Here is a 23,349-nt window from a genome sequence, read left to right as displayed (position 1 = left end):
CCTTCTATATATTCGGTTTTATTTCAGGAATGTTAAGTTTTATAACAGAGTAGTAGTCAAATAAAACATTCTCCCCAGCTCTGAAAATTTTTTTAAAAGGAAAATCTTAAGGCAAACATTATCATTAAAGTTGAACAAATGTGTCTTGGGCAGTTCTAGGCTGAGTTACTAAGTTGTTAGGCAAACGCTGCTTCACTGACACCTTTCTATACTTTTTTATAATACTGGCCTGTTTCTCCACTACATTTCTGGGTTACTAGTGAATATTTGTATGTCTTCTGCTAAGTCATACATATTACGTTTTTAAATACCCAGTAGAGTTTTAAAACGTCAACACTGGAATGGAGTTTAGCTCCATAGACTAAGAGGTTTAACTCAAATGACTATAGAGACCAGGAAATTCTCATGATCGAGAAAAGTGTTACAGGTGGAGACCACAGGGAGTGATGGGGGTGATAGACAATTTAGGAATATGTGTCCTTTGCTGATTAGGATCCCCTGTGGGAATGCTTGGCCTAGGGTTTTAGATTTTTAAATCTAAGTCGGAAATCTAGATTGAATTTCCCAATTTTGGGGTTGGGATTTTAGGTCAAATTTCCCAATTTTTAAATCCTTGGATGCTTTTAAAATGTGTCCCAAGGGAACCTAATGTAGTTTAACTTTCCCATGGGGATTTTGTGACCCACACTAAATAATCTAGCTATTAAGAAAGGAGGAGAAAAATTCAATTCATTTAGCCCCTTACTATAGGCACATACTCCCCTGTGGGGTTAAAGAATCTGCCTGCAATGCAGGAAACACAGGAGATATGGGTTTGATCCCTGGGTCAGGAAGATCTCCTGGAGAAGGTAATGGCAATCCACTCCAGTATTCTGGCCTGGAACATCCCAAGGACAGTTGGGACAGAGTCACAGAGTTGGACATGACTGAGCCACTAACGCACACACAGGCACATGCTAGTTCTTATTATCAGTTATTTTTCACATGGGTCTTAATTAATACAGAAAAAGGTTTTTTATTGTTCAGTCATTGAGTCGTGTCTGACTCTGTGACCCCGTGGACTGTAGCACTCTAGGCTCTTCTGTCCTTCACTATCTCCTGGAGGTTACTCAAACTCATGCCCATTGAATTGGTGATGCTATCCAATCATCTCATCCTCTGTTTCCCTCATCTCCTTTTGAATCTTTCCCAGCATCAGGGTCTTTTTCAACGAATCAGCTCTTTGAATCAGGCGGCCAGAGTATTGGAACTTCAGCTTCAGCATCCATCCTTCAGTGAATATCCAGGGTTAATCAACCATTTAACAGTCAAAGTATCCACTATTTCTTTTCTATGGGAGGTGTTTTCAGGGACCTCTTTCATGGACAGGTGGCTTACTTAAGACTTAAGGATCAAGATCCACACCACGTTAACACTACACCTAGACACCAGAAGAACATTCTGGAATATCCCACGTGTTCAGTCTTACACACCATTCACTGTTGTTCTTTTTACCAACTAAGAATCCCACTATGAGAATTTTGGAACAAACAATTCTCTTAGAGCCATCCAGTTGCCCTTCATTCCTTTTAAATTAAGTGTTAAGATGAGAGGATTAGAAGGAACAATTTTGCTTGAAACTTGGACTGTTGATTTGGAGGGATGGGAGTATACAGCGGGTGCATGGATCAGCCAAAGCTTATTAAAAAAAAAAGAAAAAGGTGGAATGTCGTAAAAGCAATTGTTCTTCAGGCCCCTGTCTTTTATAAAGAATCTCTTTGAATACCATTAAACATCCTATCGGGAAATTCAAATCAAGCCTCCACAAGAAGGACAGATGGCTTTTGAGAAGAGCTGTACAAAATGGATGACTTCTACAGAGTTTAGGAACATGGGTCAGCAGCTTCAGATGATAGCTTTCTATTAGGAGAGCAACAGTGCTGCCCTGACCACAAAGTACACAGCAAGGCATTCTCGAGCTTCGTGTTTATTCTCTAACTGTACATGTTTTATTAATTGGTCTGCAAAGCTCAGTTCTGCTCCCGAGGCAGGCATTCTACTATCCCAGAGAACAGCTGGACTTCCTCAGAGAGTCTGCCAGCAAGCCAGGCTGCCTTTCTTACCCCTCAGGCATATAAGAATGGTCAGAGGACTTGGTTTTTCTCACCGCTAAGGGACTACCAGACACCTCTCTGCTTTCTTGAATGTCTTTCCTTGGACTTGTGTGTGTGTGTGTGTGTTGGCAGTACCCTTCTTTTCTAAGCACCTTTGAAAGACGTTTCTTTCTCTCCTGAGTGTGTCTCTTGTTTTCCCTCTGGCAGTTAAATACATTATTTAGCTTCTTTCTGTATTTTTTTTCCCTCTTTTGACTTGGTGAAAAATAGAGGGGTGAAAGCTTTTCGGAAACCTCAGCATGTGTGTTTCGCTTGCCCTTTGTTTCCCAGTGCCTAGCACAGTGGCTTGCAACTCAAAACTTTTATTCAGTGTGGATGGATGGATGGATGGATTGATGACTACATGTTTGTAAGGAAGGTGTGGAATCCAGCTGAAGGTGCAGCACAACCGTGAAAGGAACGACTCTAGGCAACAGGTGAGACATTTAAGCGGAATTCTACTGCTCTTTCTCTGTGATATGTTGCGTGCTTGCACTTCCATTCATTTGTTCCACATTTACTGAGGGTCCACTTTTCTCCCGTTCTTGTGCGGTATAGTGGCAGACAGGCCACTAGTGGCCTAGTGCCCTGGGGTACATGTTGGGAAGGAGGTGGCCAGATGGGCTATGAGAGCACAGAGATGCCAACAGGCTACGGGAGGATGGAGTTTTGTTCTCATCTTGCTCATATCAGTTTAAAGTCAGAGTACTGGAGAGGTAATCTAAGCAATGGTTATGCTTTCAATATGAATCCTCTTTCTTTCATTTCTTGTCTCCTAGTACCCTTCACTTGCCTTGAGAATGAAAATGTTTCTCTTTCCATCCAGAGGAGGGTAGTAGGGCCCTCTGTTTTAAACACCAAGGTCTCCAGGTATTCTAACAGGTATGCAGGATTGCAAATGTTTTTGCTCAAAGGTAGTGGGAACCTAATCTCTTTCTAACAAAGAGTCTTCCCATCAGGGATACAGTCTTAAGGAACAGAGAACATATGGGAGAAGACCCCAATATCAGAAAGAAGTTTCCTGGATCACAGAGTCCTGTTGCCTAAGTAAAGCCTAAGGCCTGATTCTAGAGAGTTGTCCTAAGGTGGGTCTGCAGCCTGGTTAGTGCCCCTGCACTGAGGGGCACTGTTTGAGTGCCTAAAAGATGCTCTAAACCTGTGGCCTCCCCAGCTGACCCTCCAGTCTTTATCACGAGACAGTGTTGCAGGTCCACATGAGAGTGCTTTCCCACTGACCATCCAGCTAGTGACTGAGTAGTTAGAATACCAGCTCTGCCTCAAGCCGTATCATCCAGGGCCCTCCTCAGAGGACACCTCCCTGTGATGTTCAGAGCACTTGTAAGTCTAACAGACCCTTGGTTATCCCTGGGGAGGAGCTTTTGTACATATATTTTGGGGTCAAATGGAATAATCCAAGTGACCCATCTCGGGAAGTGGGGAGGGGCCGTTAAAGGTAAAGTGCGATCTGAAATCTCCCAGCTTGTGTTTGAATCCTGCTTTCATCACTTAGTAGCTGTACAAACTTAACCTTGGGCAAATTACTGAGCTTCTCTGAATCTTAGTGCTCTTATCTATAAAATGAGGTCATAGTTCTAGTTGGGAGGATTCAATAGGCATTTACATGTGAAGTAGTTGTCACAGTGCCTGGCATATAGCATACGTTCAGTATATGTGTTGTTATTTTTTTATGTATTTTTAAAAAATTGGAATATAATTGCTTTACTATGTCACATTACTTGCTGCTGTACAACAATGTGAATCATCTATCAGTTCAGTTTAGTTCAGTTGCTCAGTCGTGTCCGACTCTTTGTGACCTCATGAACCACAGCACGCCAGGCATTCCTGTCCATCACCAACTCCTGGAGTTCACCCAAATTCATGTGCTTTGAGTTGGTGATGCCATCCAGCCATCTCATCCTCTGTCATCCCCTTCTCAGACTTTATATTTTTGGGCTCCAACATCACTGCAGATGGTGATTGCAGCCATGAAATTAAAGGATGCTTACTCCTTGGAAGAAAAGTTATGACCAACCTAGATAGCATATTGAAAAGCAGAGAAATTACTTTGCCAACAAAGGTCTGTCTAGTCAAGGCTATGGTTTTTCCAGTGGTCATGTATGGATGTGAGAGTTGGACTGTGAAGAAAGCTGAGTGCCAAAGAATTGATGTTTTTGAACTGTGGTGTTGGAGAAGACTAAGAGTCCCTTGGACTGCAAGGAGATCCAACCAGTCTATCCTAAAGGAGACCAGTCCTGGGTGTTCATTGGAAAGACTGATGCTGAGGCTGAAACTCCAATACTTTGGCCACCTCATGCGAAGAGTTGAGTCATTGGAATCAGCTATAAGTATACATATATCCCCTCCTTCCCACCCCTCCCACCCTATTTTATTTTTGTTATTGTTTTTATTATTCTAAGGACTCAAAGGATACGTCAGGGATGGCTACAACTCTCCAGAGTCTGAAGGAAAGACTTGGGCTCTAAGTGTCCACTCATCTACTCATTCTCAGCCCTTATTTGGAGACCTTGCTTATTCTTCTCTGGGTCTGGGATCAAGGAATGGTGGAAAATGCAGAATTTCTGTTTATTTCATTTATATATATGAGTCAGTTCAGTCACTCAGTCATGTCTGACTCTTTGCAACCCCATGAACCACAGCACACCAGCCCTCCCTGTCTATCACCAACTCCTGGAGTTTATGCAAACTCATGTCCATTGAGTTGGTGATGCCATCTAACCATCTCATCCTCTGTCGTCCCCTTCTCCTCCTGCCTTTAATCTTTCCTGATGTCAGAGTCTTTTCAAATGAGTCAGCTCTTCACATCAGGTGGCCAAAATACTGGAGTTTCAGCTTCAACATCAGTCCTTCCAATGAACACCCAAGACTGATCTCCCCTAGGATGGACTAGTTGGATTTCCTTGCAGTCCAAGGGACTCTCAAGAGTCTTCTCCAACACCACAGTTCAAAAGCATCAATTCTTCAGGGCTCAGCTTTCTTTATAGTCCAACACTCACATCCATACATGAGTACTGGAAAAACCATAGCCTTGACTAGACCGTTTTTGACAAAGTAATGTCTCTGCTTTTCAATATGCTGTCTAGGTTGGTCATAACTTTCCTTCCAAGGAGTAAGCATCTTTTAATTTCATGGCTGCAATCACCATCTGCAATGATTTTGGAGCCCAGAAAAATAAAGTCAGCCACTGTTTCCCCTTATATTTGCCTTGAAATGACCGGGTATTTTTATCCAAATGGACCATGGATTCTAGAGTATCTTTTAATTGGAAAACAAAGGCCTTTGTCTTCTCCTAAGTTTCTCTGCATCCTGTTTTGTCCCATTATCCTACCACTAACTACATTATTACCTCTCATTGGCCATTCTATCTCTGCCTTGCATCCAGCTCCCATTGCTGGCCAGAAGAGATTGCAGACTGGTCTGAAAAATGGGGGCTCAACATCATCTATAAAGGATTAGGACCCTATTTCTGCTCAAAGACTTTTGAAACCAGAACAGAAAGGGAGCATGCTTATGTTCAATTAGGTTCTTATCAGCAGTGGTTATTTCTTAATTTTTCAACTCAATGTCTCATATTGTTCTTTTCTACCTTCTTGTCATTGTGCTAGATTCAATAAAAACTGTTGATGGCTTACTTGGCTAAATGCGGTGCTTTCAAGGACAGTTACATTCCCGGCCCTTCCCCACTTCCCCAGGCTGTTCTCTTATTTTTATTACTTGAGAAAATTCCTCATCTCTAGTTATTCAATTAACAGTATAAAGGAAGAAGATGTTATACAGAATGTCGCTGACAGAATGAAGAAAGAAATTACTGAGAAGTGATTTTATATTGTTCCTGTTGCCCTGGAAAAGTTACTTGTTTAGATTCCAGAAGTCACTTATTTTAACCTAACAAGTCTCAAGCTTCAATCTTTGTAAACAGTGGATGTTGCTCTAAAATGATAGACAATGACAGAAAAGTCAAAAGAGATTTTAAAACTACAGAACTGGTTGGCAATATGTGTTCAATGAGTGGCTTCCTAAGTGGCTCAGTGGTAAAGAATCCGCCTACAATGCAGGAGAAGCAGGTTCAATCCCCGGGCCAGGAAGACCCCTGGGAGCAGGAAACGGCAACCCACTCCAGTATTCTTGCCTGGGAAATCCCAGGCACTGAGGAGCCTGGCGAGCTACAGTTTATTAAGTTGCAAAAGAGTTGAACATGACTGAGCAGCTAAACAAAAACAACAGAAGTGAAAATGGGTATCTTATTTCCACAATTATAATTGTGCACAGAGTGCCTTTGGCAAGCTAGGGACATTTCTATTTAATTTTCCACTCTATCATGTGTAAGGAGTTGGATATCTGAAAAGCTGTAATAACTTTAACATGGAATCATTCTGGTAGATTACCAAAAGGCATTGTTCTTCCAAAAGTAGTTGGATAGCTTTCTTTCTAAGGAAACTGTGAATCCAGTACCGAGGCCAGAAAAGTAAAGACTTAGACAGAGGTAAACTTTATATTGAGCATGAAACAGCTTCAGAGCCACCAACTACTTCATTTGGACAAAATGAAAACTTAAAAGCAGAGAGAGAAAAGAGAGAGAGAAAAACTAGACATGTTTAGATAGTATGAAACTTGATGGAAATAAATTTTGATTTGTGACTAATGCTCTCAATTCTATTCCAATTTTATCCTGTAAAACCAGCTAGGGGAAACAACAGCCTGTTGTAATTGAGAAGGGAAAATAATTATATCTACAGGAAGGAACTTTGACCTTGAGATTGGCTTTATATAAAAAAAGCAAGTATGTTCACTACTGCTGCTGCTGCGTCACTTCAGTCGTGTCCGACTCTGTGCGACCCCATAGACAGCAGCCAACCAGGCTCCTCCGTGTTCACTAATAGTGAAACAAAGGCCAGAATATTTGGGATCCTAAGACTCTGAATTTTAAAGAAGTAACATCACCAGTATGTGAAGTATGGAAAAAGTGAAGAAAAAGATTGAACAGTGAGGGCCAGCCAGGGCAGAAATTGGGAGATGTCTTAGTTGAAGGGGCAGGGGTACTTAATGTAGGGTGACTTTTGGGCCGTTTCTTTGAGTCACCAGCATTTTTTTTCTTGTCTAGACCAGGGGTCTTTCCCCACTTTACCTCCTGTCCTCTGCCAATCTTCTCTTTGTAGTATGTTCTCTAGAGTTAGCTTTTGATACCTGGAAGATACTAAGAAGGTCCTCACTGCTCGAGAATTCCCTGGTTTAGCTGAAAGTTGCTTGGACTGGCAAACTCTATCCTTGATAAGAAAACTTCTTTACTACAGTTCAAATGTGCTTGCTGTGAAATAAAGGAAGGCTGTAGGATTTGGTGTTGGGGGTGGGTGGTCCTATTGGTCTGGGTTTATGAGGGGGAAATTTCTTATAGCAAGTGACATTTGAGCTGCGTATATTATGAAAAAGCAGCCATGATGAGGAAAGCACTTATTAGACTCACAGACTTAAAATATTGGTACTAAATGTTGCTCATTTGAAAGCAGGTAGAGGTAAGTCTTTTTTTCATACTGTTCATGGGGTTCTCAAGGCAAGAATACTGAAGTGGGTTGCCATTCCCTTCTATGAAGAAAGCTGAGCGCTGAAGAATTGATGCTTTTGAACTGTGGTGTTAGAGAAGGCTCTTGAAGTCCCTTGGACTGCAAGGAGATCCAACCAGTCCATTCTAAAGGAGATCAGTCCTGGGTGTTCTTTGGAAGGAATGATGCTAAAGCTGAAAGTCCAGTACTTTGGCCACCTCATGCGAAGAGTTGACTCATTGGAAAAGACTCTGATGCTGGGAGGGATTGGGGGCAGGAGGAGAAGGGGACGACAGAGGATGAGATGGCTGGATGGCATCACTGACTCGATGGAGTGAGTCTGAGTGAACTCCGGGAGTTGGTGATGGACAGGGAGGCCTGGCGTGCTGCTATTCATGGGGTCGCAAAGAGTCGGACACGACTGAGCGACTGAACTGAACTGAACTGAGGGAAGTCTGGATGGAGCAGAAGGCGCAGGCTAGGAACTGAAACAATATTTATCGTTATTCCTTTACCTTACATCTTAAATGTCTGTCTATCTATCTCATACAGGTTGAAGATAACAATAAAGCATGCACATGATAAGAATTCAAATAATATTCAATGGCAAATGATGAAAAATCTCCCTCCCAAAGACAATCACTGTATCTAGTTTCTTGTGGACCCTTTTGGAGATATTCTGTCTAGACATGTACATTCATAGGTCCATTTCTTTCTCTCTCTCTCCTTTCCCCTCTTTCACACAAACCGCAGCTTACATTCCACCCTGGTCTGCACCTCATTTTTTGCTGTTGTTTGCTTATGTTTTGTTTGCTTTTTTTCCCCCCCTCATCTTAACAATATATTCTAGAAATTGTTTCACTGCATGGTCACAACTTGTGGCATCCAAATTGGGGTGTAAGATGTGACAAAAGATTGTTTCTGATTTGTAGGTTCACTTTCGCAAAAGATTTTAAGAGTACAATGATTGTATTGCATTTAATTATTTAAGGGAATGTACTTTATTAACATAGTGTTCACTTGCTTGGCTTGGCACATGTGTATGTGGGGGGGCGGGGTGGAGAGTGGGAGGAAGGTGGGTCTGGACGGAGGAAAGCACTTTGAACAGCTCCTATAGGAATCAAGTGTAGAGGTAGACAGGACGGAACACAGTAACCACGCCCAGCTGGTTTCAGCCCTGTTCCCAGCCATCCTATTTTGAAGAGAATGCCACTCCATTAGATGATACTAACTGGAGCTGGATGACATTTAAAGGAATTACAAACTTCTCATTAGTTTTTATTTGTTAGTTTATAGATTTTATTTTTTTAAAAGACGTTTTAGGCTCACAGTACGACTGGAAGAGGATGCAGAGATATCAAGTACAGCACATGCATTTTTTTTTGTCGCTCAGTTGTGTCCAACTCTTTGCGACCCCATGGACTGTAGCCTGCCAGGCTCCTCCATCCATGGGATTTTCCAGGCAAGAATACTGGAGTGGGTTGCCATTTCCTTCTCCCAGGGATCTTCCCAACCAGAGATATGAACCCGAGTCTCCTGCACTGCAGGCAGGCTGTCTACTGTCTGAGCCAACCGGGGAAGCCCGCAGCACATGCATAGCTTCTCCCGTTCATCCCCTATTAGAGAGGTGCTTTTGTGATAATTATTGAATCTACATTGACGCATGGCAATCCCCTAAAGTCCATAGTCCACCTTAAGGTTCACTCTTGGGGTTACACATTCTATGTGTCTGAATAAATGTATAATAACATGGAAAATCCACTATTATCCTACAGAATATTTTCACTGCCCTAAAAATCCCCTGTGCACCACCTCTTCAACACTCTCCTATTGGTTTTCAATTATACCTAAAAGTTCTTCAACACACTTTAGCAAACATTTTCGGAGCCCCCGCTGTGTCTCTTTGGCACTTGTCTTTTCAGTGCATGTGGAAGGCAATGTTCCCTGCAGGCAGAGTGATCCTGCTGGAGAGCTTTCTTTCGGCTTATGTGAGGGCAATCAGGACTTGCCAGGGAATTACTGTGCCTGTAGTAGTCCTCATCAGTGACAAAAAGGAGGTGGAGGATAAATATTCCTGTCTCCTCAGTCTTCAGTGGGACAACTCTGGGATGCAATCCACCCTGTATCTTAGTAGTACCCAGCGGGATTAAGCCTCAGAAACCCACAGAGTCTTCCCTCTGTATTATTTTTTTCCCTCTTGCTTACTTTCTCATTTTCCTTCCAGTGTTTCCAAGGATCTCTTTTATCTGCTGCTGCTGCTACTGCTAAGTCGCTTCAGTTGTGTTCGACTCTGTGCAACCCCATAGACGGCAGCCTCCCAGGCTCATCTGTCCCTGGGATTCTCCAGGCAAGAACACTGGAGTGGGTTGCCATTTCCTTCTCCAATGCATGAAAGTGAAAAGTGAAAGTGAACTCGCTCAGTCATGTCCAACTCTTAGCAACCCCATGTACTGCAGTCTACCAGGCTCCTCCGTCCGTGGGATTTTCCAGGCAAGAACTACTTGCACTCAAATCATTGTCTTGGGATCTGTTCTGGGCAAAACCAACTTTAGGTTCTGGGATCCTTCCAGCTTCATCCGTACTCCACTCCAAAAGAAAGTGCATGCCATCACTGTTAGTGATGGATTCCATTTTGACAGACCCCAGTCTTCTTGACTGTTTCAGAAAATGGGCTCTTTTTCATTCTTCCCATTGAACCCCCAACTTGGCCATAGTCCCATTCTCAACTCCAGGGAGAAAATAGTGTGAAGCAGTGCTCATGTGGTCTGTGCATTATCTGTTTTCCATGTGAGCAGACGCCTGTGTGAGTTGACCCATGCTGTTGACATAAAGCAGCACCTTGCTGGGCTCATGTAAGGAAGCAGCAAGAACGATGTGTCCATCTCAGTAATTCTGGCAATCCTCATTCCGTGCACAATCTGTGGGTTCCCCAGCCAAGGTTTCTCACCTTTTGTAGTCATGTTATAGCTTTCTTGATCTAGTTTTTACCTTTTGTTTGAAAGGGCTTATGAAGGTATAAACTGATGAAGAAGTTTGGAAATGCTGGCAGGATCCTAGAGATAGAAATTAGCTCCACATTGAGACTCTCAAAAGGTTCTGTTTGTAGCCAATCAAAAAGCAAGGGCTTATGTTTCTCTTATGAGAAGAAAGGTGAACTCAGTAAAATAAATTAGTGTGACTTGAACCGAGCTTTTCAATGGTTGTCTGACCTTTTCATGAAAAATTTACATGCCTTTAGTGCAATCATTACACATTCATGGACAGGTTTTTTTTTTTTTTTGAACTAATAAATAAGTGGGATGGAAGCATTGTAATTGAGATTTAGGCACTTACTGCTTGTTGGGTCTCTGTTCATTCATATACCCAGAAGAAAGCAACAAGTGTGGCTCCCATAGAGACTGGTTCACCTAGTAGATGTCTAGAGTAGTTGGTAAAACTCCTTTTGTGTCAGAAGGAAGTGTAGCTGTTGGTCACAATCTAACTGTCACTGGTCACTTTACATGTGTGGCTTAGAGGACACTTAGAACAAAGACTGGATTTGTGTCTCAGGACTATGAAGGTTTTCATACATGCATAGGTCTGCTGGAAAAGAGAGGTGGGAAGGACCAGAAAACAGCTCATCCCAAAGACATTTAACTCTAGCCAAAGACCTGTCATTTGGTCCTGATTATGAGAATTATAGGATTTACTGCCTTGAATGCTCTTCTTAAGTCATCATTTCCATTTTGGAGATGAGAGACTAAAGTTGAAAAGATTGAAGGAACTTGCCCAAGGTTCCTCAGTTTAGAACTAGACCTCTGGATACTTTCCCTTTGACTTTGAAATAAGTGATTCTCAACCAAGTTTGAGAATAAAGACTCTCCCTTTAAAGGAAAGTTTGGAACTTCTTTTTTTTTTTTGATGAAAAAGTAGTTTATTGGTTTTCATTAAATAGACTATTACACAGAAATAAAAATGAGTAAATCATCAGTTCAGTTCAGTTCAGTCACTCAGTCATGTCCGACTCTTTGTGACCCCATGAATCACAGCACACCAAGCCTCCCAGTCCATCACCAACTCCCAGAGTTCACTCAAACTCACTCCATCGAGTCCGTGATGCCATCCAGCCATCTCATCCTCTGTTGTCGCCTTCTTCTCCTGCCCCCAGTCCCTCCCAGCATCAGGGTCTTTTCCAATGAGTCAACTCTTCACATGAGGTGGCCGAAGTACTCATTTTTATTGCACAGAAATAAAAATGAGTAAATCATATCCACATACAAAACAGATAAATCTTAAAAAACAGTAAATCATTTGAGAAAAGTAGATATGCATATAAACAAAAAAGAGAAGAAAAAGTAAAACAGACACAACAAATACATGGTGTATGATCCCAAATACATAAATTCAAAAACAGGCAAAAATAGGCTAAATTGGCTAGGGATTGTGGCAGGCAGACTCCTAAGGCAGAATCCATAATTCCAAGCTCCTGGGCTTACACTCTTATGTGTTCCCCTCCTCTGGAATGTGGGTGGAACTTATGACTCTCTTTTGCCAAAAGGAAACAGCTAAAGTGATGAGATGTATACAATTGTGTATATGATTGCGTTACATAAGTCTCTAATGTCTATCCTGCTAGAGTCTCTCTTTTTCTGAAAAGTTTCAAACTTCTGAAGGATAGTAGTCCTGGTTTTTAATAGTCGCTGTTCAAGGAAACACATATATGCACCTGTGTATGTGGTTCCTCTGCGATAACCCAGCCCCACTGCCCATTGTGGAACTTTCTCAAATATTAGGATTCTTTTTTTGTCTCAGGGATCCTTTCACTAGTTCAGTGTTTAAACCTTCATTTGGGGGTGAAGAGAGTCAAGAAATGGGGGGGGGGGTCATTTTGGCTTCCTCCCTCTCCTTTGACACCTACATTCAATTAGCCACCAAGTGTGGCTCCTTCTCCCTCTCCCACACTGGATGGCCAAACTACACTCGCAAGCAATTGGTCCTTTCGCTTCACTCCCACTGCCCTCGGGCTCCTCCAGCTTTTTGTTGAGTCACTGAAACAACCTCCACATGGCAGCCCAGATTTGGTTTCCTTCCTCCTCTAATTCATCCTGGGCCCCATTGTTAAGCTTATCTTTCTAAAACACAAGCTTCATGCCAATTACCTTCTGAGAAATCTACAGTACTTGGAAACCTCTATTGTCTCTAGTATAAAAATACACCTCCATCCCATTTTGGCTTTTGAAGTCCTATCCAACTGATTTCCACTGTTTTTCTGATCAGATGTTGCTGCTGCTGCTGCTAAGTTGCGTCAGTCATGTTCAACTCTGTGAGACCCCATAGACAGCAGCCCAACAGGTTCTGCCATCCCTGGGATTCTCCAGGCAAGAATACTGGAGTGGGTTGCCATTTCCTTCTCCAATGCATAAAAGTGAAAAGTGAAAGTGAAGTCACTCAGTCATGTCCAACTCTTAGCGACCCCAAGGACTGTAGCCTACAGGCTCCTCCATCCATGGGATTCTCCAGGCAAGAGTACTCGAGTGGGGTTCCATTGCCTTCTCCGCTGATCAGATGCACTTGGGTTCACATACAGCTTGGCTATTTACTGGCTATGAGACCTTAGGGAAGTTTCTTACTCTCCTTAAGTCAGTTTCCTGATCTGTAAAATGACCACAGGAATAAGGCCTATCTTTCAGGGTTGTTGGGAGAATTAGAAAAATTACCTAACACCAGATTCATTCATTCAGCCTTCATATTCTTATGCTGCCATTCCTCATTCCTTCCCGTGAGCCCTTCTCTCCAGGAAGTCCATTCTCTGCGTCGACGTCTAAATGTGCCATGCTCATTCACGCTCTAGACTTTGTTGGACTTATGTGTTCTCTTCTAAGAAATCTCTATCTTTCCTTCCCTTCCTTTCCTTTCCTCTTGTATTTTTCCGAATTCTGTTATCTCAGAGTCCAGCTCAGGATTCACTTTCCCCTAGGAGATCTCCAAACACTGCACCTGGTCTTTGTCCTCTAGACTTCCCAAGTGAAGTGAACAGACAATGAGTCATGAATCACTTAGCCCAGTGTCTCCCCACATGTTCCTGGTGGAAGGTGATACACATAAAACTGGTCCCACGATCAAGCTACACAGGAAGTCCTATAGACTCCCTGTCTTACAGCTTCATAATTCATATGTGCCCAGTCAGGCTTCTGAAAGGTACTACAAAAAATTATTTAGCTTTGCTCAGTGTTGCAGTTCTCAAATCTATCTGGCTGTGGAACTGGTTTTTCATATAAAAGCTGTTAAATCAAGGAGTGTGTGTTCCTAGGAGCACACGGTGAGAAGCTGACTTAATGGTCTCATGATTTTTCTCTCTTTGGGATATTATTTTCCTGGAAGCTGATGATTCCCTCTTTCATTTTTATGTTTCCATCAGCATTTAGCCCTGTGATCTACATTGTCTAGGTGCTCAATAAATATTTGTTAAGTGGAATACAGTTTGAAATGTGGACAGGGAGAAGAATTTGAACATATGGTTCTTATTTTTAAGGGTTCTTGTCAAAGTATGGTAAAAATTAATATGAAAAGTGGTGCCTTAAATAAGATTTGGGAGCCTGTGCGTTTCAATTATGCATGTTATCCTTTTGTTCTATTTATTTAGAGGTGAGAGATTTGGTTAGATTGTAACTCTATGTTCCCATTTGTTTTCCTTCTTAAATGGATTTGAAATAAGGTACTTAAATAATTTCAAAAGTTTGTTAGGATAGAGCCACAGCTCTGGGAGCCAGTTTGTGTGTATGTGTTCCAGATATGCACACATAGTATCTGTGTAGCATGCCCATCATTTAAGCTGAATTTCTTCTTAAAGGAATCTGAATATCATTTTGATTTAAAACCCATATTTGGGGGCAAAAGTCTGGAAATAATGGGACCAAAGTGTACAATGCTATAATAATTACAACCTTATAGTAGCATTTTCCCTGGATAGTCTAAATAAAGTTTCATTTATTGGAACGACTTTTTAACTGTACCCTTAATTCACCACAGATATTTGAGCTTTAAGTTTTGCTTGATTCTTATATTTGAGATAGAACTCAGATACTGAGTGTGTATGCTTGCAGACAAATGTTGTTTTATAGGAGAGACTCTTACATTTAAAACTCTGGGGAATATAAAGTTGAAGATGACCTTGGAAGGAAAAAATTGAAAGATGTATTATTGCCATCAAATGTCTGGATTTCTCAAAGGAGTTAGATCTGCTGAAAGGAGTTCCTGTGTTTCTTCATTAAATGGGTTGGCTGGGGCAATGAAGGTCTTTGGTTTTGTATCCCTTGGTCATGTCTTTTAAAGAGGAAGTGAAGCTCCTGGTGAAGCCAAGGCCAGACATTGGTAGCGTTGAGGTTCACGACTTGTTCAGCCTGCAGACTCCTGGATGACCTTGCATTAGTCATGCCTCTCTGGGCCAGTCTCTCCTCCCATACCCTGTGGGAGGGTGGTGCCCCCTCTGAGGTTCGTGTTTGGATGAGTTATCAACCACAGTGAAGCACCCACTTGAATCAGTCCTTTGGATCCTGGAGCAAAATAAGAAAAGTGTTCTTCATTCACATGTTTTTCCATCCATCTTGCTTGTCTGGGTGTGGTGCTTTCCTTTCCTCCGACGAGGAGCAGGGCTTCTGTCACTCTTGTTCAGTATTTAAAAATAAAAAGCACTGAAGGTTAAGCCTTCAAGCATATACACTTTTAAAGAGCATTTCCATACTTGGGGTGTTTAATGTATAACAGCAAACATTGATCTTTTAAGACCCCTTTCATTTTCATTCTCATGGTGTATGATAGTGTTTGTGACTTTGTTGAACTGTGAGTACATTGTTTTATGCATTGCACTGAATCACACAAAATTGTTGTTTGACCATGTTTGACTTACAAAACATCACTTTCTTATGATTCAAGCTACCGTAAGTAAAAGAGTAAAATCTACCCTGGTCGTCTTTCCCTTCAATGCAACTTTCTTTTCTTGCTGGTACAGGTTGTCTGAAGCTCCATAAATCAGGAGGGAGGGGGACTCAATCCCAGAGTTGTTGACCGTGTTGTCATAGCTGGCTGGGCTCTGGAGTGAGGATGGCCAGGGTTGGGCACAATTAATTCATCCATAGAAGGAAGAAGACATTGAGCAAAATATTTCAATGAAGTAATGGATTTAGATGCTGTCAGGAACATCTAAACAGCACAGCAATTGCTTCTACGTCAAACGTGACATTTGGCATCGAGGGTAAGTTTACAGAGCCAAAGCTAAACGCAGGTCAGAATCTGACACTGTGTTAAACCATTTTGATGTATAGCATGCGGCTTATGTTTTTTGATAAGGCCAGCTGCAGTTGATTCTTTAAGCAGTAGGAGAATACAAATATAAGAGAAACACAGATCCTTATGGAAAAAAGATGCAAGTAGAGTTATTTTGCTGAGTGGGAAGGTGGAGATGGAGGTTGGAGAATGGGGTTGGGAAAGAACGTAAAAAGTTGAAGAGAGGAGTGGGGATACTGACCAAGGTACTTAGCACCATAAAATGTCAGTGTTTGCTTGGACAATGCCAGTGGCTGTGCATGAGGTAAGAGTGACTAGAGAAACTCGTATCCTTTCTGCAAAAAAAAAAAACTTCCCCCAAAACTCTAAGTTCAGAGAAGACTGTAGTCAGACCCCTGACTTACCAGAAGCGAGAAGTGGGGTTACATTGATCAGAAAAGTATATTATGGGGCAAAGTACCCACCTCTAAATCCAAGTCACAGCTTTTATACAATCTTACATAAAAATCAACCTCATAAAGCATGTATCTACATGTACTTACATTTCCTTTCATTAGGATTCAATCTTTCTTAATCTTCAGCATTAAAAATTAAAAAAAATTTTTATTGGTGTATAACTAATTAATAGTTCTGTGTTAGTTTCAGGTGTACAGCAAAGTGATTCAGTTATACATATACATGCATCTATTCTTTTCCTCAATCTGTTTTTAGTATTGATTGTAAACAGGATATTTTAATAGATAGCTATAGTGGGAAAAAAATAGATACAGCCCCACTTCTAGCCTGTACTTTCCTGCAATTTATTTTATAAATCTAGTATTATCTGCTTTGAATGTTTTATTTCTGCCAGTGCTCTTTATGGAGGAATAGTGTTACTAGAAAGCACCTGGCACATACTGGTTGTGCAATGAAGGTGTGAGTATCATGAACAAACAATTGACTTATTATTATAATGGTGAACTGGATCTGCTGTTTTTCACCTGGAAGTCAAGATGAGATATGCTTAGTGAGCTTGTGAATGCTGAGTGCTGGGGAGCCCTGAATTCCTGTGTGGTCACTGTGAGGTTTGCTTTCCCTGGCTTTAACTCTCATGCAGGAACACAGTTATTTGGGGTTATACAAATCATGGGGTGAAAAACAAGGAGAATTTTGACCAAAATGCTCAAATATAGTATCTGTGATGATGTGTCATATTTAAGATCTACATGAGAAATGTAGATTTTCAAAGACATAAAAGGATAAGATTAAAAAAATATATATATATTAGAAGTATACAGGAACAAGTCTCAGTCAACATACCCCTAAGTGGACTAGGAAGCTTTCTGATTCCTTAAACATACTGAATATATTGTGCAAATGGTTTGGGAATGTAGGCTTTCTGGGAGAGATTAGTTTAAAAAAAGCAAAAAGATAAGAAATAGAACACGCTTAGGTCATTTTATCCCTGGAGGAAGAGAGTGTTTGCTTACCCACTGAAGAAAGTGTTGATGAAGTGCAATCTTTAGTCCAAACCATTTTGAAAATGACTGGTCAACTTTATACTGGATTCAAACAGAGTTCTTTCTCCTTCAAAAACTCATAATTGATTTGGGAGACAAGGCATACAGATGAATAGAAGGCAGTCCAAGGTAAACACCCATGGAAGTGGCAGAGAGTCATTGTGGCGGGATTAGTTGAGTGTTGAGAAAGTCAAGGTTTTCTAATTAAAAGTTTCCATGAGAAAAAAAAAGGAGACTCTTGGAGTCATTGTGCTCACTATGCTCTTCTCTTTCCAAGGAATAGGCTTAAGTGGTTAGAGGATTCACACGTAAATAAGAAATCTTACCCATATGGCCTCTTGTATGCATGAGAAATGGAATTACTAGGCTCTGGGGGAAGACCAGAAACCATAGTAACAGCCAAATCTCATGATAATCAAGAAACTCAAAGAATCGCCATTTTTCTGTCCAGCCATGTGGGATGATTCATGGATTATGGTTTGTCATTAATACAACTCAGCTTTGTTGTGTTTACCCTTCTGATTCCTCTGCTGAACACCTATTTCCATCTTCAGTTCACAGAGGCTACGAATCATTTTAAACATTGGCTGATCTTGGTGAAGTATCTATTTTAGCCCAGCAAGTTGCCGTCAAGTGGGAAGATTTACAAATTATAGACATGGACATTTGTACATCAGCCACTGTTAAGGACACTTCCTTCTTTAGGGGGCTATTGCAGGGACCCCTTTAGCAGAACTTGAAGTCATGGCACTGACTGCCCAAGCCAGGTAGTGTCCACAGACCTCCTTTGGCAAGTACCCTTATGGGCTCCTTGCCTTGACTTTGAAAACTCAGATGCCATTTAATTTAATTTCAGGCATGAGATGTGCTATGCTCTTAATATCTATGTTGTACCTCTGCCTGCCAATGCAGGAGATGCAGGAGATGTGGGTTCAATTTCTGGGTCCTCTGGAGGAGGAAATGGCAACCCACTCCATTGTTCTTGCCTAGAGAATTCCATGGACAGAGGAGCCTGGAGGGCTCCAGTCCATGCAGTCACAAAGAGTTGGACACACTGAGCACACACACATTAGTCAGGGAACCAGCCAATTAATTCTGTGTTAATTTTCTATATTTGGCTTGTATTTTTTCCCCAGAAATACACAGTACATGAATATAATGCAAACACACACACATATACACATATATGTGTGTGTATGATTGATAAATATATATCTCAATGCTGCCTTTTACAAGATTGTTATGATTTATTATAAACAGAGGATTAGTTTTATTGAAATGCTAATGCATTAAAACTATTTGGCATTTTTGAAGGAAACAGTATAAAGAGAAAGCCTACTACTGTCTCTTTCCAAGATGGATCATTAGAAAATTAATATGAAAAATTCCCTCAGGTGCCAGAAAGGCCTTGTAGAGAAATAAGCATGATAATGCTACTAGTGGAGTTGTGGTTCTTAAAAATGATCCTGGCCTCTCAAAACCATCTCGCCCACCTAGAGGGAGTCTGAAAAAGTCCTCAACTGCCATTTTGAAGTTTGAGGAGGAGGCAGAGGCTGCTCAGCATCTTTTGTACAGAAATCCAGGAGACAGATCTGACCTTCTCCTGGAAAGAGAGAATGAGAAGCCCTTTCTACAAAGATAACTGCACAGTAAAAGATGTCCAACTCACTTTTAATAAATGATAGTGATCATGAGAGTAAAAGGAGGTGATGGACATAACGCCATGTTTTTGACAGATCAGCATAATCTGCTCTGTAAATCTCCTTCCTTTAAGGCTTTAATTTATTGTCAATGTTTTCTTCCCAACTCCTCTCAAATTGCTCCCTCACACTTTGGTAACCTTGTGTTTTTAACTTCTCTCTTGTTGTCTTTGCTTCTTGCTGAATTTCCTTATATAGAGTTGTAATAACTTTAGATGATTCTAAGACTAAGGCATTTTAAGAATTGAAGTATGTTCCCTGTCTCTTCAACTCTTTTCCTCCACTCTCATGTCCTGCGTAATTGTTAGCCCATTATATTATCTCATTTGAAGTGGGGCTAGGTTCATGGTACTATGGATTTTCAATAGCAGAAATAATTAGTAAGTTATTATATTGAAGTATCTGAGTGAACTCCGGGCATTGGTGATGGACAGGGAGGCCTGGCGTGCTGCGATTCATGGGGTCACAAAGAGTCAGACACGACTGATACTTTCAGTCAGTCTGCTTCTTTTTCTCATCCATTCTCTTTGCTTTGGATTTTTCCTTCAAAGTGTTTTCAGTCATGACTTTGTTCTATCATCATGTGAATTATCTTGTTTTATTTTCACGTTTATCACTTCAGAGGTAATAACATGCTTGGAGAATCTGAGTTATGTGTTATGTGCTTTGTCTACGGTTTTTCATCTAGTTTTCACAACAATTGAATGAGGTAGCAATTCTTATTCCTGTTTCACAGGTGAGGGATATGAATTCAAGAAGGTTTAGAATACAACACTGATAAGTGATGGAACCTAGATACAAAACTCAAAACTTATGATTTAATTACTGCGCCCTGCTTCTCCATGTAACTACTACTTATGGGATCTTTACTACCTACCAGGTAATTTTAGATGCGTTCTCTTGGAAGTTATCCAACAACTCTACGAAGAGTTAAATAGCTACATAACCTAATATTAATAGCTGTGTGACTGCTAGTTAATGAACCTGAGCTTTATCTCATCTGTGACATGATAATAATACTACTTGTTCCATCTTTGTTCCACAGTTAATATGAATGTTTCATGAGAGTATGAATATGAAAATAGTTTTTAAACCAGGAAGAATGATGTAGTGGTACACAGTGCAAGTGTGGGAATGTTATTTACTGTGTTAATGGGGGCAATTTTCTAAATAAGAAATCTTAGGAACAGAGAGGTAGATGTAAATTTAGCCACAAATGTGCACCATGTGTAGGGAACTGTCCTTGGCACTTGCTGGAATGCTCTGCTCAAGTTTCTTGGTCCACATCGGGCAGATCTGGAATTAGAGTTGGGTGGGCTTCCCAGATGGCCCTAGTGGTAGAAAGAACCTGTCTGCTAATGTAAGAGACATAAGCGATATGGATCCCACCCATTGGTCTGGAAGATCCCCTGGAGGAGGAAATGGCAGCCCACTCCAGTATCCTTGCCTGGAGAAGCCTCTTAGACAGAGGAGCATGGTGGACTATGGTCCATAGGGCCACAAAGAGTTGGACACGACTGAAGGACTTAGCACATGTTGCGTCTAGATGAAAAGAAGAGTGATTTCTAAGAGGTTCTCATTTCAAAGCTGAAGGACTGGTTATAGTCAGAGTTGCTGCTGAATTTACGAGTGGAATTTCATGCTGACTTTCCCTGCTGGAGTTTTGTACTGGCCTCATTGCCCTAGTCCTGCATTACAATACGCTTTTCCAGTGTAATTGATGATGTCCAGATTTCTTTGGCTCTTTGACAAATGCCTTGCTATACAATGCTCTGTCTGGAGCTTTTTATTATTTATTCACTGCTTTACTTTTTAAACAAATGGAAATGAAAACAAGACGCTTGGTTTGAAAGCATCCATGGTTTAACCGCGCTGGTTCTTCGGTGCTCCAGGGCCGCGTGTTTTCTTGAGGACTCACTGAAAGTAAGGCTCAGGCCACTGGCTGAATATTTTAAGCTGTTGGTAGGTACTCTGTGGGGAGGTAGGCAGTCTTCTGCCCTTTCTCCCAGATAATGAGACAGGACGCCCAGGGCAGAGTCAGGGACAAAAAGTCACTGATTCATTTTCCCTCTCCTGCCACTTGCTCTTACTGTGTCCTCAGATAGGGAAGATCATTATACTGTGTCAGACTGGATGATATTTGAAAGAACGTGGGTGTAGTTTCTAAGTAAGGATATATTTGAGATAATGAGGAACAGACTTGTACCAGGGAAATCAAGGTTTCTGTATGGTCTCTGAGGCGCCTGCCATACAAACTCAAGGCCAAGCTAATCGTAGCCAGTTTTTAAAAGAGATCCTCCGGTATCAATTTGAGAGAATAGATATATTATTTGAGCAAAAAACAACAACTACTAAAAATTGATGTTTAGAATAGAGGTGAATAATTTCATGTGTTAAGGCAAAGCTGTTAACCAACAACATGAATGCAAATTCCTATTATTAAGGAGTTCTATTGCCAGGTTATAAGAAAATTCATCACTTCCCTAGGGACACAGGTAGCACTTAGTTTATTTAAATAAGTTCAGTTACTCAGTCATGTCCGACTATTTGAGACCCCATGGGACTGCAGCACACCAGGCTTCCCTGTCCATCACCAACTCCCAAAGTTTGCTCAAACTCATGTCCATCGAGTCAGTGATGCCATCCAAACATCTCATCCTTATATAATAATATTTAAGATTTTTTGGCAGTTGTTGTGTGAGTTTGTGTATGTGTGTGTATGAGATATGGTTTAATTTATTCATTCATCTCAAATTATAGAGAAGTTTGTAACTTACATGGTTTCAATCAGTCCTGACCTGTTTTTCATGTCTTAATTGATTTGAACGGATAAGAGATGGCAATAATAATAACAGTAACGATAATAATAATACTATCTGTATAGTGCTTTGCAAAGTTCATTCACAAAATGTATCCCTTTTAATCTTTAAAACTCTCAAGAGAGGATTTTTTACCTGTGAGTCAGGTAGAGCAGACATTATTATTGTTACTTCTTATGGCAAGTGAGCTATGTACCACTATAAGATTGTTAAGGAGAATTACATATTTTTCTTATCATAGTCATATTAAAAAACTTAAATATTTTAAAATTAATATAATTATTTAGATTTTATTTCCAGAATATAACAGGTTTCCGGTAAAACACTAATTGGCAACAATTATTGTGCCAGGAAGTTAACACTTCAGTAGGCTATGTAAAAAGCCTGACTCATGGTCTCAGATCAGCGGCCTTCTCTTCCTTACCTGGACACGGCTGCTTTATTAGTACTCCACACTGTGCTATGTCACCTGGAAGATACAAATGTGTTTAGGTCATGCTATGTGCCCTCCTGTTGTCCGTGATCTAACTGGAGAGAAAGACCATGGCCATCGCTGAACCACTAATTGTGGCCAGGACTGCCTGGGTCATGCATTCCCCACCTTGGAGTCATAGGGAAGGTAAGACCATCCAAACCACATACACCGAGAAGGGTAGGGGTAGTTCTTCAAAGTAAAGTCAAACTATCATTTTTGGATAAAAGAAGAGCAGATTAAGGGCAACAGATACCCAGGTCAGGTACTTCTGATGTCCATAAAGTGACGAAGTCCTAGGTTTCCCCCCTGACCAACGTCCTCTTACTCTCAATTCTCCTCTCTCCAGGTACAATTCTGGCATCTCTAGTTGCAAAATGAAATATGTTTTCTTCTCTATAAACATGGTTATTATACATGCTGGTTAAGCATAGTTAATATGGTACTATTTATAGTATATATTTCAAATACATAAATTTAAAGAGCTTTTTGTGGGCAGTTTTGAGGATTTAACCATCATTTATAATACAGCATCTATGGCAAAATGTATGCTGCAGAACCAAATGCTCAAATCAACAGACAAATTCTTGGAACATGAACTGGGGTTGTATGAATATGACTGAGTGAGGAAATGTGCATGAATATGACTGAGTGAGGAATTGTGCAGCAGAACTTGGAAGGACTGAAAACATTCAGAGAGAGGAGTCCATAGGAGCTCTGTGAGTCTGGGGAGAAAGCAGAAGGCATCCTGATACTACCAACAATCCATCAGAATCCTGAGGGCATCAACATCTGACTTGGCTTCCCCCTGTATTAACCTATGGATGCAAGAGTGACCTGGGTCTCATGTCTCAGAGGCACGGATCTGGGGCAACTAGATGGCATCCTTTCCCTTTCTCATTATCCCACT

The 23,349-nt window shown here is 41.0% G+C and overlaps 1 long non-coding RNA gene across 3 annotated transcripts in view; it reads left to right on the top strand.

Annotated features, from left to right (window-relative positions):
* The first annotated feature begins 2,125 nt into the window (after positions 1 to 2,125).
* LOC138432862 (uncharacterized) overlaps positions 2,126 to 23,349 on the top strand; it is a 43,962-nt gene continuing 22,738 nt past the window's right edge. Inside the window, exons 1-4 of one of the 3 annotated variants that reach the window (XR_011254008.1) lie at positions 2,126 to 2,569; positions 9,912 to 10,177; positions 15,675 to 15,917; positions 19,885 to 20,028. This is a non-coding gene — a long non-coding RNA (uncharacterized lncRNA). The remainder of the gene's footprint in view (positions 2,570 to 9,911; positions 10,178 to 15,674; positions 15,918 to 19,884; positions 20,029 to 23,349) is intronic. The other 2 variants (XR_011254009.1, XR_011254010.1) reach the window with 2 other exon arrangements.

The sequence above is a fragment of the Ovis canadensis genome, chromosome 2 (assembly GCF_042477335.2).
Source record: "Ovis canadensis isolate MfBH-ARS-UI-01 breed Bighorn chromosome 2, ARS-UI_OviCan_v2, whole genome shotgun sequence".
NCBI classification, from domain to species: domain Eukaryota; kingdom Metazoa; phylum Chordata; class Mammalia; order Artiodactyla; family Bovidae; genus Ovis; species Ovis canadensis.
Note: the sequence above shows the minus strand (reverse complement) of the source record. Positions and strands in the feature narration are given on the sequence as shown.